Consider the following 14,023-nt stretch of genomic DNA (forward strand, 5'->3'; position numbering starts at 1 on the left):
TCAGTGTGGAATCATGACTGGATGCAACCAAGGGTGCTTCTGTAACAGTCTCTCCATCTCCTCCTGACCCTGAAACACTACCATCCCCTGGAGTGACCCGTATGGTGGACAGACCCTGATGATGGAGCTTGTGCTCAGACTGGCTGGTGCTTTGAGTGTGAACAGTAACAACAGGTGGTGTACTAACACTGGCGGTGGTAATGATGGGTTTAGCATGTTTCCTCTCAATGGACCCTTCCCGTATAGACTCAGAGCCTTCTGAATCTCTGTTTAGATCATTGAGGTCAAACGACTGCTTCAAACTCCCACCTCCCACTCCACCACCACCACCAGAGCCGGTGCCATGATCCAGGGATTGCCACCTCCAAGACCCACTTCCATCTGTGGATGGAGCTTGAATGACTGGTTTGTTGTTCTCAGGGTGAGCTTCGACTCTGACAATTGCTCCAGTACTCCCTGAAATACTGCCTGTGTTGCTGCCTAGTGAGCTGGGGCCTGTGGTGCTGCTGGGATCTTGGTCACTTAGCATTTTGTAACGAATAGAGCCCTGGCAGCTCCCAACGGTGTTAGAGCCTATGCTGCTCTCATCTAGGCTCTTGGAATGGCTCTGAAGTAGGCCCTGCTGTTTGGACATAGCAACAACCTGCATGATCCGTGGCTGGGTGTTCTGCCCGCTGTCAGTAGTTCTGGAAGCTGCAGTCTTCTCTGCCGCTGTCTGCCAATTTGCCTGAACTGTGCTGTTAACTGTTGGCATCCTCTCATTTTCTCCTCCTCCCACTGTTCTCAGAGAGGTGCTGTAATTCTCATTTGATTCCTCTGGTATGTGGACTAACTGTGAGGAGCCTGGTCTAGACTGCATGGGAATCCTGGCTCCTCCAGTAATGCCGCTGCAGTTACTGGGCAGGGTGGTGCTAGAGCCTGTGGCCAGTTTCCCTATGTATGCTTGGTTGCTGCTATCATAGCCTCTGTCCAGGCCCATAGCTGATGGGTCAGAGTTCGATTGAAGTTCCATGCTGCCGTGATGGTGGGGGTTTATAGAGGGTTGGGTGGATGCGGAATCTACAGAGGAAGAAAAGGAGTCGGGGACCCTTAAGGCGCATTTGTGGTTGTTATTCTTACTTTTCCATTGAGAAAGAAGTTGTTTTGAGCGGCTGGAATCCATGGAGGCATGATGCAGTGTGGCAGCATGATGTCTAGCTACTTCCTCATAAGCAGCCATGGCTTGGGAGGTGTGGATTCGGGGGAGGGTGTGACTAAAGGTCAGTATGGCATCTTTGCTGGGGAGGCTGCTGGGAGTTATCAATTCCATATCTGCACCAGAATGCTTTAGATTGTCATCAGGCCTCTGTTGTTGAGGGCCACGGTGGAGCAGACCCTCAGAATAGGAGGTGGGGATGCCTTGCTCACCAGCCATCATGGCCTTCATCTGCAAGTGATGGAGAACAGCCTCCTGGCTAATATGAGGTAAAGAGCAGGGTGCCCGATGGAGCTGGGGAGTGGGTTGTTTGTTGGCGTCCTCACTAGGCTGAAAATTTCCAACTGCATAGAGACCCTGAGAAGACAGGAAACATAAACCATTACAAATTCTGGTCTGGAAACATACCTTGGTGCTGTCTGTTACTCCAATGCCCACACAACAGAACCTCCCTGGGTCCTTGTTGGTAATCTTCCAGGCAGACAACTGGCCCATCTTCACCAATCTATCTGCCACTCCCTGCCACAGCCTGTGATACATTGGCATGCCCTTGTGCCTTTTACAACTGATGGATCCTCAGCAAGGAGGCACTTGCATGCTGGATTACGCAAAGAGAAGCATGCCACATGACCATAATGTCATAGCTGATGTTCCGTCAAGATGCACGTGTTACACTTCATCTGAGTCTCCCTATGTAGCAAATGTTTTGACAAAGTTATTCCAGTGGTACCCAAAGGTCCTGCAGAGAGACCAGTATCAAGACATGCAGTCTCTTTAGGCCTCTGGTTAGCATCCATGTCTAAAAACCACATAGTAACACTGGAGGCACCAGGACCCCATTCTCTAGCAAAGGTTTTGCTAAGTGTCAATGTGTTTGACGTTGTCAAGCACCTCTATCTAGGGGCCTAGTACCAAAGACATCTACATAGGTCACTGGTTAATGTCAAATTTTCACCACCATTTTTTTTCCACAATCATAGTCACAAAAGTCAGTAACTTCTTTAGTCTTGTCATGGGTAACGTGGTTGCTTCCATCATGAGTCTTATTCTTGGATAGGCAGTCAGTTTCTGAGAAATGCCTGCTACAGATACATTTACCACTATGTTTTAATGACTGACATCAAGGAAGTCAAACAGACATTTTGTGACTTGGAAATGTTCCTTTATCAATCCCTTGACTTGTCTTAAAAAAGTGAATCATTAGAAGTGAGAGAACGAAGCAACTGAGGCAGGGGAAGGGCTTGAGAGGCAAAAAGAACATTTTGAAATTTCTATCTTGAAATTGTTACATTTGGTGCACTTTCATACACAAAATTATACATATTGAAAAGCACATGTAGAGTACTGTCTGAACAGACTGGTTCTACAATATCTTTTCAAAATAGCAATTTTGTGTTTTGAAGACCAATCTGAGTGCAATGTGTGGACTGTTTTAATCCTCAGTGCTGATGGAATCTAAAAAAGCTATTTATAGGTGCATCTCAAAAATTAAAAGATCAAAAATAAACTGTCAGTTATTTCACAAATTAAAAATTGTATATACAACCCCTGGCAAAAATTATGGAATCACCAGCCTCTGAGGATGTTCATTCAGTTGTTTAATTTTGTAGAAAAAAAGCAGATCACAGACATGACACAAAACTAAAGTCATTTCAAATGGCAACTTTCTGGCTTTAAGAAACACTATAAGAAATCAAGAAAAAAAAGATTGTGGCAGTCAGTAACGGTTACTTTTTTAGACCAAGCAGAGGAAAAAAATATGGAATCATTCAATTCTGAGGAAAAAATTATGGAATCACCCTGTAAATTTTCATCCCCCAAACTAACACCTGCATCAAATCAGATCTACTTGTTGACACTGACCCTATGCCATGACATTGACCCTATGTGTCTTTTTACAAGGAATGTTTTCGCAGTTTTTGCTCTATGGCAAGATGCATTATCATCTTGAAACATCCCCAAACATCCTTTCAATTGTCCAAAATATCAACGTAAACTTGTGCATTTATTGATGATGTAATGACAGCCATCTCCCCAGTGCCTTTACCTTACATGCAGCCCCATATCATCAATGACTGTGGAAATTTACATGTTCTCTTCAGGCAGTCATCATTAGAAATCTCATTGGAACGGCACCAAACAAAAGTTCCAGCATCATCACCTTGCCCAATGCAGATTCGAGATTCATCACTGAATATGACTTTCATCCAGTCATCCACAGTCCACGAATGCTTTTCCTTAGCCCATTGTAACCTTGTTTTTTTCTGTTTAGGTGTTAATGATGGCTTTCGTTTAGCTTTTCTGTATGTAAATCACATTTCCTTTAGGCGGTTTCTTACAGTTCGGTCACAGACGTTGACTCCAGTTTCCTCCCATTCGTTCCTCATTTGTTTTGTTGTGCATTTTTCGATTTTTGAGACATATTGCTTTAAGTTTTCTGTCTTGACGCTTTGATGTCTTCCTTGGTCTACCAGTATGTTTGCCTTTAACAACCTTCCCATGTTGTTTGTATTTGGTCCAGAGTTTAGACACAGCTGACTGTGAATAACCAACATCTTTTGCAACACTGCATGATGATTTACTCTCTTTTAAGAGTTTGATAATCCTCTCCTTTGTTTCAATTGACATCTCTCGTGTTGGAGCCATGATTCATGTCAGTCCACTTGGTGCAACAGCTCTCCAAGGTGTGTTCACTCCTTTTTAGATGCAGACTAACGAGCAGATCTGATATGATGCAGGTGTTAGTTTTGGGGATGAAAATTTACAGGGTGATTCCATAATTTTTTCCTCAGAATTGAGTGATTCCATATTTTTTTCCTCTGCTTGGTCTAAAAAAGTAACCGTTACTGACTGCCACAATCTTTTTTTCTTGATTTCTTATAGTGTTTCTTAAAGCCAGAAAGTTGCCATTTGAAATGACTTTAGTTTTGTGTCATGTCTGTGATCTGCTTTTTTTCTACAAAATTAAACAACAGAATGAACATCCTCAGAGGCTGGTGATTCCATAATTTTTGCCAGGGGTTGTATTCTTGACAACATATTTCAATCATTTTACTTTAATCTTGATAATTACAGCCTATGGCTCAAAAAATAAACAAACAGAAAATGGATATCCCTAATTATTATCACTTACTGAGGCGTTGCTGGGCCGGTAGCACAGATTTACATTTACGCTACCTGGCTATACCCGCCCACTGTGCATAAACTGATGACGTCATAGCGCGCAGCCCAAGAACTGTCCGCAGAGGAAAAGATGAAAAGGCGAGAAGTGTGTGTTGGTCCCAATATGGATATTACAGATGATTTTCTCATGGATAGTATGACAATGAACAGCAGCCAAAGCAGCCAGCTTGATGAGGACGCCCTCGCGAATTCGTAGAGCAGCGCATTACCAGCCAACACGACAAAAGTTAAAGTGAGCCAACTTTTTATGTATGCGTTTGCTGGGTGTCGTGCGTTTTGAAATGACATTAAATATTTTTAATGTGATTCCACGTGTTGTGTATCTCAGTAAGTGATAATAATACAAATAACATGCAGTTGTCGTGCAGTATGCATTTTCAGAGGCCCGACGTCCATGCCTAGTCACCCAAAATGACAGATATTCACCCGGGTGAAAGCATGTTATTGTATTAATACTGGGATATTTCATGAGATCACAAGCTAAAAAGGCCCGACAAAACAGAAATGTGGAACTTCTTAAAAGTATACTCACTGATGCACTAAATTAGCTGCGGCTCCTTTTGCAGGAATTATCACATCAATGCAGCATGGCATGAAGAAGATCAGCCTATGGGACTGCTGAGGTGTTATGGAAGCCCCAGGTGGCTTTGAGTGTGGCCTTCAGCTCATCTACTGATGGATGTCTCTCATTTTTCTCTTGACAACACCCCAAAGATTCTCTATGGGGTACTGTCAATGAGATTAATCAAGTATAACACTACAATGGTCAGCAAACCAGTTACTAGTAATTAGGATGTTGACCCCTGGGGAACCACGGGTTCTAGATGTGGTCATTTGTACTATATACAGAAGACAGCTGGAGTTTGTGGAAAATCTGTTTACAGTTATGCTACATTTTTTGACAATAGAGCTCTGGCAAAGAGTCAGAGCTCTATTGAGCCGAGTATTCCTTTAACTTTAACTAGTAATGACTTCATGACTTTCTTTGCTAATAAAATCTTAACTATTAGAGAAAAAATTACTCATAACCATCCCAAAGACGTATCGTTATCTTTGGCTGCTTTCAGTGATGCCGGTATTTGGTTAGACTCTTTCTCTCCGATTGTTCTGTCTGAGTTATTTTCATTAGTTACTTCATCCAAACCATCAACATGTCTATTAGACCCCATTCCTACCAGGCTGCTCAAGGAAGCCCTACCATTATTTAATGCTTCGATCTTAAATATGATCAATCTATCTTTATTAGTTGGCTATGTACCACAGGCTTTTAAGGTGGCAGTAATTAAACCATTACTTAAAAAGCCATCACTTGACCCAGCTATCTAAGCTAATTATAGGCCAATCTCCAACCTTCCTTTTCTCTCAAAAATTCTTGAAAGGGTAGTTGTAAAACAGCTAACTGATCATCTGCAGAGGAATGGTCTATTTGAAGAGTTTCAGTCAGGTTTTAGAATTCATCATAGTACAGAAACAGCATTAGTGAAGGTTACAAATGATCTTCTTATGGCCTCAGACAGTGGACTCATCTCTGTGCTTGTTCTGTTAGACCTCAGTGCTGCTTTTGATACTGTTGACCATAAAATTTTATTACAGAGATTAGAGCATGCCATAGGTATTAAAGGCACTGTGCTGCGGTGGTTTGAATCATATTTATCTAATAGATTACAATTTGTTCATGTAAATGGGGAATCTTCTTCACAGACTAAGGTTAATTATGGAGTTCCACAAGGTTCTGTGCTAGGACCAATTTTATTCACTTTATACATGTTTCCCTTAGGCAGTATTATTAGATGGCATTGCTTAAATTTTCATTGTTACGCAGATGATACCCAGCTTTATCTATCCATGAAGCCAGAGGACACACACCAATTAGCTAAACTGCAGGATTGTCTTACAGACATAAAGACATGGATGACCTCTAATTTCCTGCTTTTAAACTCAGATAAAACTGAAGTTATTGTACTTGGCCCCACAAATCTTAGAAACATGGTGTCTAACCAGATCCTTACTCTGGATGGCATTACCCTGACCTCTAGTAATACTGTGAGAAATCTTGGAGTCATTTTTGATCAGGATATGTCATTCAATGCGCATATTAAACAAATATGTAGGACTGCTTTTTTGCATTTGCGCAATATCTCTAAAATTAGAAAGGTCTTGTCTCAGAGTGATGCTGAAAAACTAATTCATGCATTTATTTCCTCTAGGCTGGACTATTGTAATTCATTATTATCAGGTTGTCCTAAAAGTTCCCTGAAAAGCCTTCAGTTAATTCAAAATGCTGCAGCTAGAGTGCTGGCAGGGACTAGAAGGAGAGAGCATATCTCACCCATATTGGCCTCTCTTCATTGGCTTCCTGTTAATTCTAGAATAGAATTTAAAATTCTTCTTCTTACTTATAAGGTTTTGAATAATCAGGTCCCATCTTATCTTAGGGACCTCATAGTACCATATCACCCCAATAGAGCACTTCGCTCTCAGACTACAGGCTTACTTGTAGTTCCTAGGGTTTGTAAGAGTAGAATGGGAGGCAGAGCCTTCAGCTTTCAGGCTCCTCTCCTGTGGAACCAGCTCCCAATTCAGATCAGGGAGACAGACACCCTCTCTACTTTTAAGATGAGGCTTAAAACTTTCCTTTTTGCTAAAGCTTATCGTTAGGACTGGATTAGGTGACCCTGAACCATCCTTTAGTTATGCTGCTATAGACTTAGACTGCTGGGGGGTTCCCATGATGCACTGAGTGTTTCTTTCTCTTTTTGCTCTGTATGCACCACTCTGCATTTAATCATTAGTGATTGATCTCTGCTCCCCTCCACAGCATGTCTTTTTCCTGGTTCTCTCCCTCAGCCCCAACCAGTCCCAGCAGAAGACTGCCACTCCCTGAGCCTGGTTCTGCTGGAGGTTTCTTCCTGTTAAAAGGGAGTTTTTCCTTCCCACTGTTGCCAAGTGCTTGCTCACAGGGGGTCGTTTTGACCGTTGGGGTTTTTCCGTAATTATTGTATGGCTTTGCCTTACAATATAAAGCGCCTTGGGGCAACTGTTTGTTGTGATTTGGCGCTATATAAATAAAATTGATTTGATTAGATTTTTTTAAAAATGTGATTGCTCTAAAAGTATGCGATGTCCACATGCTACGTTTAAGAATAGCATCATGTAGCAGCAGTGGTGGGCACAGATAACCAAAAAATTAACTTCGATAACAGATAATCAGATAATTGAAAAGTTATCTTTGGTAAAGATAAACCACCCAAAAATGTATCAGAAGTTACAGATAACCGATAAATTCCAGTATTGTTTCTAGTATATTTGCAACTACTAACAAACTGAATTTGAGTTTAAACACCACAATCGCTTCTGGAAACATCAAAGCGACAGCAGACCCAAACAATGAACCCACACTTCTATGTTTGAACATCCTGTCTCCTGCTGGAATTTCTTATTTACTACCCAGCTTATAGTGCAGAGCCAAACTGAGAACAGTCATCAAGGCCAACTCTCTACCAATCACAATGCTCCGGTCAGGCGGAGGTCTTGGAAAATAAAGTCATACTGACTTATGGTTTGGTGTATAAATAAAATGAATACTGATAGAATAACTCCATTAATGTCAATTCTGCCGTTTGTATGAAGTTAAAATATAACATATATCTTTTAATGTTGAATAATGCACTAATTCTGAGGTTTTCTAACAAACACAGACAGATCGCAAAGGATTCTGGGTAAAATATACCTCTGCTAAACACTGATTGGTTCAGTCATTCACTATGTAAACCAACACGTTAATGTGACGTGTGTCATGTGTTGGTGTTTACAGATGTGCTTTTGTAAAATATTCCATTTTTTATGTGTAAAAACAGGCATTTTTACGGAGTCCTGCAAGTGTCATCACAACATGTTTTGCATGTGGAGAGAATGTGAGAATGTTCAGATGATTTTTTATTCATGTGAGAATTTTTTGGACCGAGTTTCAGGTTAATCGCGCGTCCTGCATCGTGTAGTGTACATCCGGTGTACATGGAGTAACAAGCTACATTTAACATCTCATGACCACCTCCTGATTGCTGATCGTATGGTCGAATGAAAATCAAACCTGTTTGATATTATTCTGGTTGGCCGTCGTGAGGGTTTCCTGCTGCTGAGGGGCAACAAGCGTACAACCGCTTGCACTGTGCATGTGCAAACACCGCAGAGCTGTCTTGTAATGTTTTTTTTTTGTTGTTTTGTTTTTAAACTTTGATGTCTCCCATCGAGAGTTTTTGTAAATTAAGTTTGAAAAACTTAACTTGTGATTAAAAATATACAGTGTCTGTGCATCTTCAGGACGAATACTGCCATGAACTGCCATGAACACTACTGGCCAGTAGATGGCAGTAGAGGCCTTGAAATCTTTCCAAAACAAAATTCCAGATAATCCATGTCTGCTGCGACATTTAAGATGCGTGGAATTTAACAAACGCAAATACAATAACGTCTATACACCCAGAGAATATATTCACGAGAGTTTTAGGCACTAGAGTTTAATGCTGTTGTCCGTGGAGCCTGAACAGTGTGTCTGAAATGCATTTGTCCTGTCGTGAACGTACTAATCCTACCCACAATGCAATGCTCGGCACAGCATGTCCACACTAAAACCTTAAAAATTAGCACATTACTTTAAAACTAAAACATATATCTGTTATTTTCACTTTATAAAACTTCAGACATTACAGTAATTTTAAATAACTTGTCCAAAATTAGTTTGGTTAAAATTTGAACCATAAGTTAAAAATGTATGCCTCTGGATGACTTGGGTGATATTGCCAGCATATCATTATGGTGTTAAAGGAAATGATTTTTTTTTCTTTTTTTCTTAAAAACAAGTTTTTTTTTTGTCTGCGGAGGTTAGTGTTCTTCATAGAAGCAGCTGTTTTCTGTTTGCAGAGGATGAAACCATACATGTGTTAGAAAACTTTTATCAGGTAGGTGCTCCACTAATTTTCAATTTTATAAATGTTGGCTGTTGTTCAGGTTGGTTACTACGTTATCGGTCTAAAAGTTATTGGGCAAAAGTTCATCGGAACATCATTAGTCCGATAATGGTTTTTAAAGTTATTTAAAAAAAAATCTGATAATGAAAACGTTATCTTCAATAATTATCTGTTATTGGATTATCTGAACTGTGCCCACCACTGTGTAGCAGCCATACAGCATCACCGTAGCAACCAACCAGTCCCGCTTTACGACAACTGTGGTAACAGCCACATTTTGACTGAGGCATTTTTTTGTTTTTCTGGACACTGATTTGTATCCGTTATACAGAATAGTGTACACAGATTTATAAAACTTGCACGATGTCATAAAAAATACAATTTTAAAAACTCAGTGACGATCACGATTACAGAGTACAACACTAACCCCACCCCACCTCCTTTTTTTTCCCTCTCTGGTGTCAGATATTACTCTTACAACAATTTTCTGAAGGAATATGCAGAGAATTTATTCAGTGTTTGAAACTCATGTGATGAGCCCGTAGCAAGGGGATTATTCCTATGCTGTCTGAGAAACTGTTTGTAGACTTCAGATGTGTCTCAGTGGTGATTGCTGAGGCAGCTGCAGGTAATCAAGTACTATCTGCTCTGTACTAATGCCTGCAGTGAGTCAAGGGTGCATGACACATCAGAAAAACGATGAAAGAAAATACCATGACTCATGGTGAATACGAGAACCAGACACATTTATATTTACTGAACAGAGTGAAAGCTGTTACGAGGAATGGGTAATGAAACCAGGTATTACACAGACCCCACGGCGAAATCATTAATGACCAAACTATAGATAAGCTCTGATGTTAACAGGACTACTTTTGGTACTGGGAGGTGATGGTCTAGTGGTGAAAGTGTTGGGCTTGAGACCAGAGAAGCCTCAGTTCAAATCCCAGCCTGACCAGAAAATCACCAAGGTCCTTCATCCCCTAGTTGTTCCCGGGTGTGTAGTGAGCTCCTTATAGGGCAGCACCCTCACATCGGGGTGAATGTGAGGCATTATTGTAAAGCGCTTTGAGCATCTGATGCAGATGGAAAAGCGCTATATAAATGCAGTCCTTTTACCATTTACTAGAGAAATCAAGAAAATAAATGCATGCAGAGCGAGCAGTGTGAGCGGACAGTTGGCATCTGAGCAGACGGCCATACCGTTGTACAGCTTGGAGGGTTATGAATTCAATCATCTGAATAGACGAAATAGAGGAGGAGGAGTGGCTTTGTATGTTGACAAAAGGCTTAACTACAAAATTAAAGCTCAAATGACTATGGCTGTGGAAAATCTTTTGGAATCCATCACAATTGAAATAGGTATGGAAAAAGGTAAAAATATAATTATTATCTGCATATATAGAGCTCCGGGATCTAAAACTGAAGAGTTTCAAAATTGGACAGAAAAGTTGTTTTCACAGATATGTAATAAGAGAGTATTTGTCTGTGGAGATATAAACATTGATCTCTTAACCCCGTATCAGCATAAAGTAACATGAGGATTTCGTTAACACTATGTACAGTCTAAATCTATATCCAAAAATTACTAGGCCTTCAAGAATAACTTCACATTCAGCTGCTCTCATTGATAATATACTTACAAATGATAGATACCAAAACATTAAATGGCTTATTAATAAATTATATTATTGACCATTTACCAATTTTTATAGTAACTGATCTGAAGTTCAATAAAAAAAATGTACTGCGAGAGCACAATATTGTAAGCGCTTGCAATCTGAAGTTATCACTGCCTTAAAAAATGATTTACTTTACAGGATTGAAATCCTATTTACGAGAAGCAAGATGCGAATTTAGCATATTCTGAATTTGAAAACATATTTCTCAATATATACACAACAAATATTGTCCATTTATACAGTATAATAAAATAATAAGTACACACACACACACTGCATTCAGATAAAAAATACCGAGATTTGTGAGATGTGAAACATCTGTAGTTTTTTCTTGGGAACAAGTGTTTAAGGTTTTTCTTTTTTGTTTGTTTTTTGTGGCACTGATCCTTACCAAGTAGACAGCGACAGCTCCTCCAATCAGAAAGCCCAAGTAAACATCAACGGCATGGTTCTTGTACTGAATAATCCTGGTCAGACCACAATGATGGCAGAGATGATGAAGGAGAAGACCAGCAGAGGCTTGAGCAGCTTGGACGAGTCTGTCAGAGTGCTGTTGAAGTACATCTGTGGATACAACACAGTTCCACACCGTCCATAGTCAAAACTATATTTTCACAAGTAAGGGCTTTGGAAAAACATCATCAAAGAACAGAGTTAAGTTGAAAAAAAAAAGGCATGTAGAAAATGTAGAATGTAGAAATAAAAGAATATCCAGAATGATGGCCGGCCGTGACAGCTCAAATAATCAGACTTTAGATCAATGCAAAACAGACAAGCATCTTTAACCCTCTGGAGTCTTGGGAATTTTTGCGCATTTTTGACTACTTTTGGTTTTACCTTCATAATTTACCTTAAAAAAAAACTGTTTACCTGGCCTTGTCTGGTGTGATTTCTTTCAGCACAACCTCACCTTTGTGGCTTTACAGTATTTCTCTCATTCTGATATACTGCATTAAACAGGGAACCCTAAATTCACCCCATAACCTAAAATTCAAATCAGAAAAAAACTTTTTTTTGCTGTGAAAACCAGAAATATTTTAACAAACCATTTTTATAACGTAGAATGCAAATATAATAGCAAATTGAATTGTCTGTGTGGCCTCAAACCATTACTCACCGAAACATAGACAGCTGCGAAAGATGCTAAAGTAGCGTGCTGTGATGGGAAGGATTTTCTGTAAGAGAGAGAAGAGAGAGATGATGAGTACATGTATGGAGGAGAAGTGGGGAAAGGTACATCATTCAGACAGACAGTCACATCTAAAATACAATCATTCAACCCTCAGTTCACACGCACATGGACAACCACCTGTAAGTCGCTCTCCTTTTACAACACAAGATTTCCTGGAATATTTTGAGAAAAAAATAGAAGACATTAGGTTAAACATATCCCAGCATGCCTTAACCCAGAATTAGAGAGTATGTCTCTCGGCATGCTGACAAAACTCGTGCTGGAAATTATTAATCTTTCTTTAACTTCTGGATCTGTTTCTAAAGTTTCAAATCTGCAGTGATTAAACCATTACTTAAGAAACCGAATCTTGACACTAGTGTATTGAAAAACTATCGGCCAATATCATTTTGCTCTAAAATTCTGGAAAAAATGGTTTCATGGCAGCTCGTGGACTATCTCACTGAGCCATTGCAGTCTGCTTTTGGAAAATATCATTCCACAGAGACAGCTCTCACTAAAGTGGTGAATGATATTCTGCTTGCAATAGATTCAGACACCACTATGGTTCATGTGCTGCTAGATCTCAGTGCTGCATTTGATACCGTAGATCATCATACAGTATCAGTATACAGTAACACTAACTCTAACCTTAGTGACATGAAATTTGAGGTTCCACAGGGGTCTGTCTTAGGCCCCCTGCTTTTCCCTTTATATAGCACCCCTTGGGCACAAATTGTGGCACTTTGGGATTACTTTTCACTGCTATGCTGATGATACTCAGTTATACATGCCGGTTATAACTGCTGGTAATCTTATCTATATAAAATCCTTAGAAGATTGCCTTGCATCAGTGAGAAGCTGGATGTCTAGAAACTTCCTACTTTTAAACTCTGTTAAAACTGAAATGATGGTTCTTGGTCCAGTGAGACATCGGCATCAATTTGATCAGTTAACGCTTAGCCTAGGCTCGTGTGTCATACATCGCACTGACAAAGTGAGGAACTTTGGGGTAATTTTTGATCCTACATTGTCCTTTGACCTCCACATTAGAAATATTATGAGGACTGCTTTCTTCCACCTGCGAAATATAGCGAAGATTCATCCCATCCTGTCTATGGCGATGCTGAGACCCTGATCCATGCCTTTATCTCTTCTCAGTTGGACTACTGCAATGTTTTATTTTCTGGTTTACCACAGTCCAGCATTAGGGCTCTCCAACTGGCTAAAAAACTGCTGCAGCTAGATTTTTCACACGAAGCAGAAAGTTCAACCACATTACACCCATTTTGGCATCCCTTCACTGGCTTCCTGTCCAAGTAAGATCAGATTTTAAAGTTCTGCTACTAGTCTATAAAATTCTTCACGGAGTGGCACCTCCCTACCTAGCTGACCTAATTAATTGCCCGTGCAGTCGCAGAGGCAAAACTCGGGTCTGGGAGGAGTTCGGGGAGGCCATGGAGGAGGACTATCAGTCGGCCTCGAAGAGTTTCTGGCAAACCGTCCGACGCCTCAGGTGGCAGAAGCAGCTCTCCACCCGCACTGTTGACCCTGACTGGGGATGTTGTCAGGCGGTGGAAAGAATACTTCGAGGATCTCCTCAATCCCATCGTCACGTCTTCCGAAGAGGAAGGAGAGACTGGGGACTCAGAGGTGGACTCGTCCATTACCCAGGCCGAAGTCACCGAGGTGGTTAGAAAGCTCCTCGGTGGCAAGGCTCCTGGGGTGGATGAAATCCGTCCTAAGTACCTTAAGTCTCTGGATGTTGTGGGACTGTCTTGGCTGACACACCTCTGCAGCATCGCATGACGATCGGGGACAGTGC

This window comes from Thalassophryne amazonica, chromosome 1 (genome assembly GCF_902500255.1).
Source record: "Thalassophryne amazonica chromosome 1, fThaAma1.1, whole genome shotgun sequence".
NCBI lineage: Eukaryota > Metazoa > Chordata > Actinopteri > Batrachoidiformes > Batrachoididae > Thalassophryne > Thalassophryne amazonica.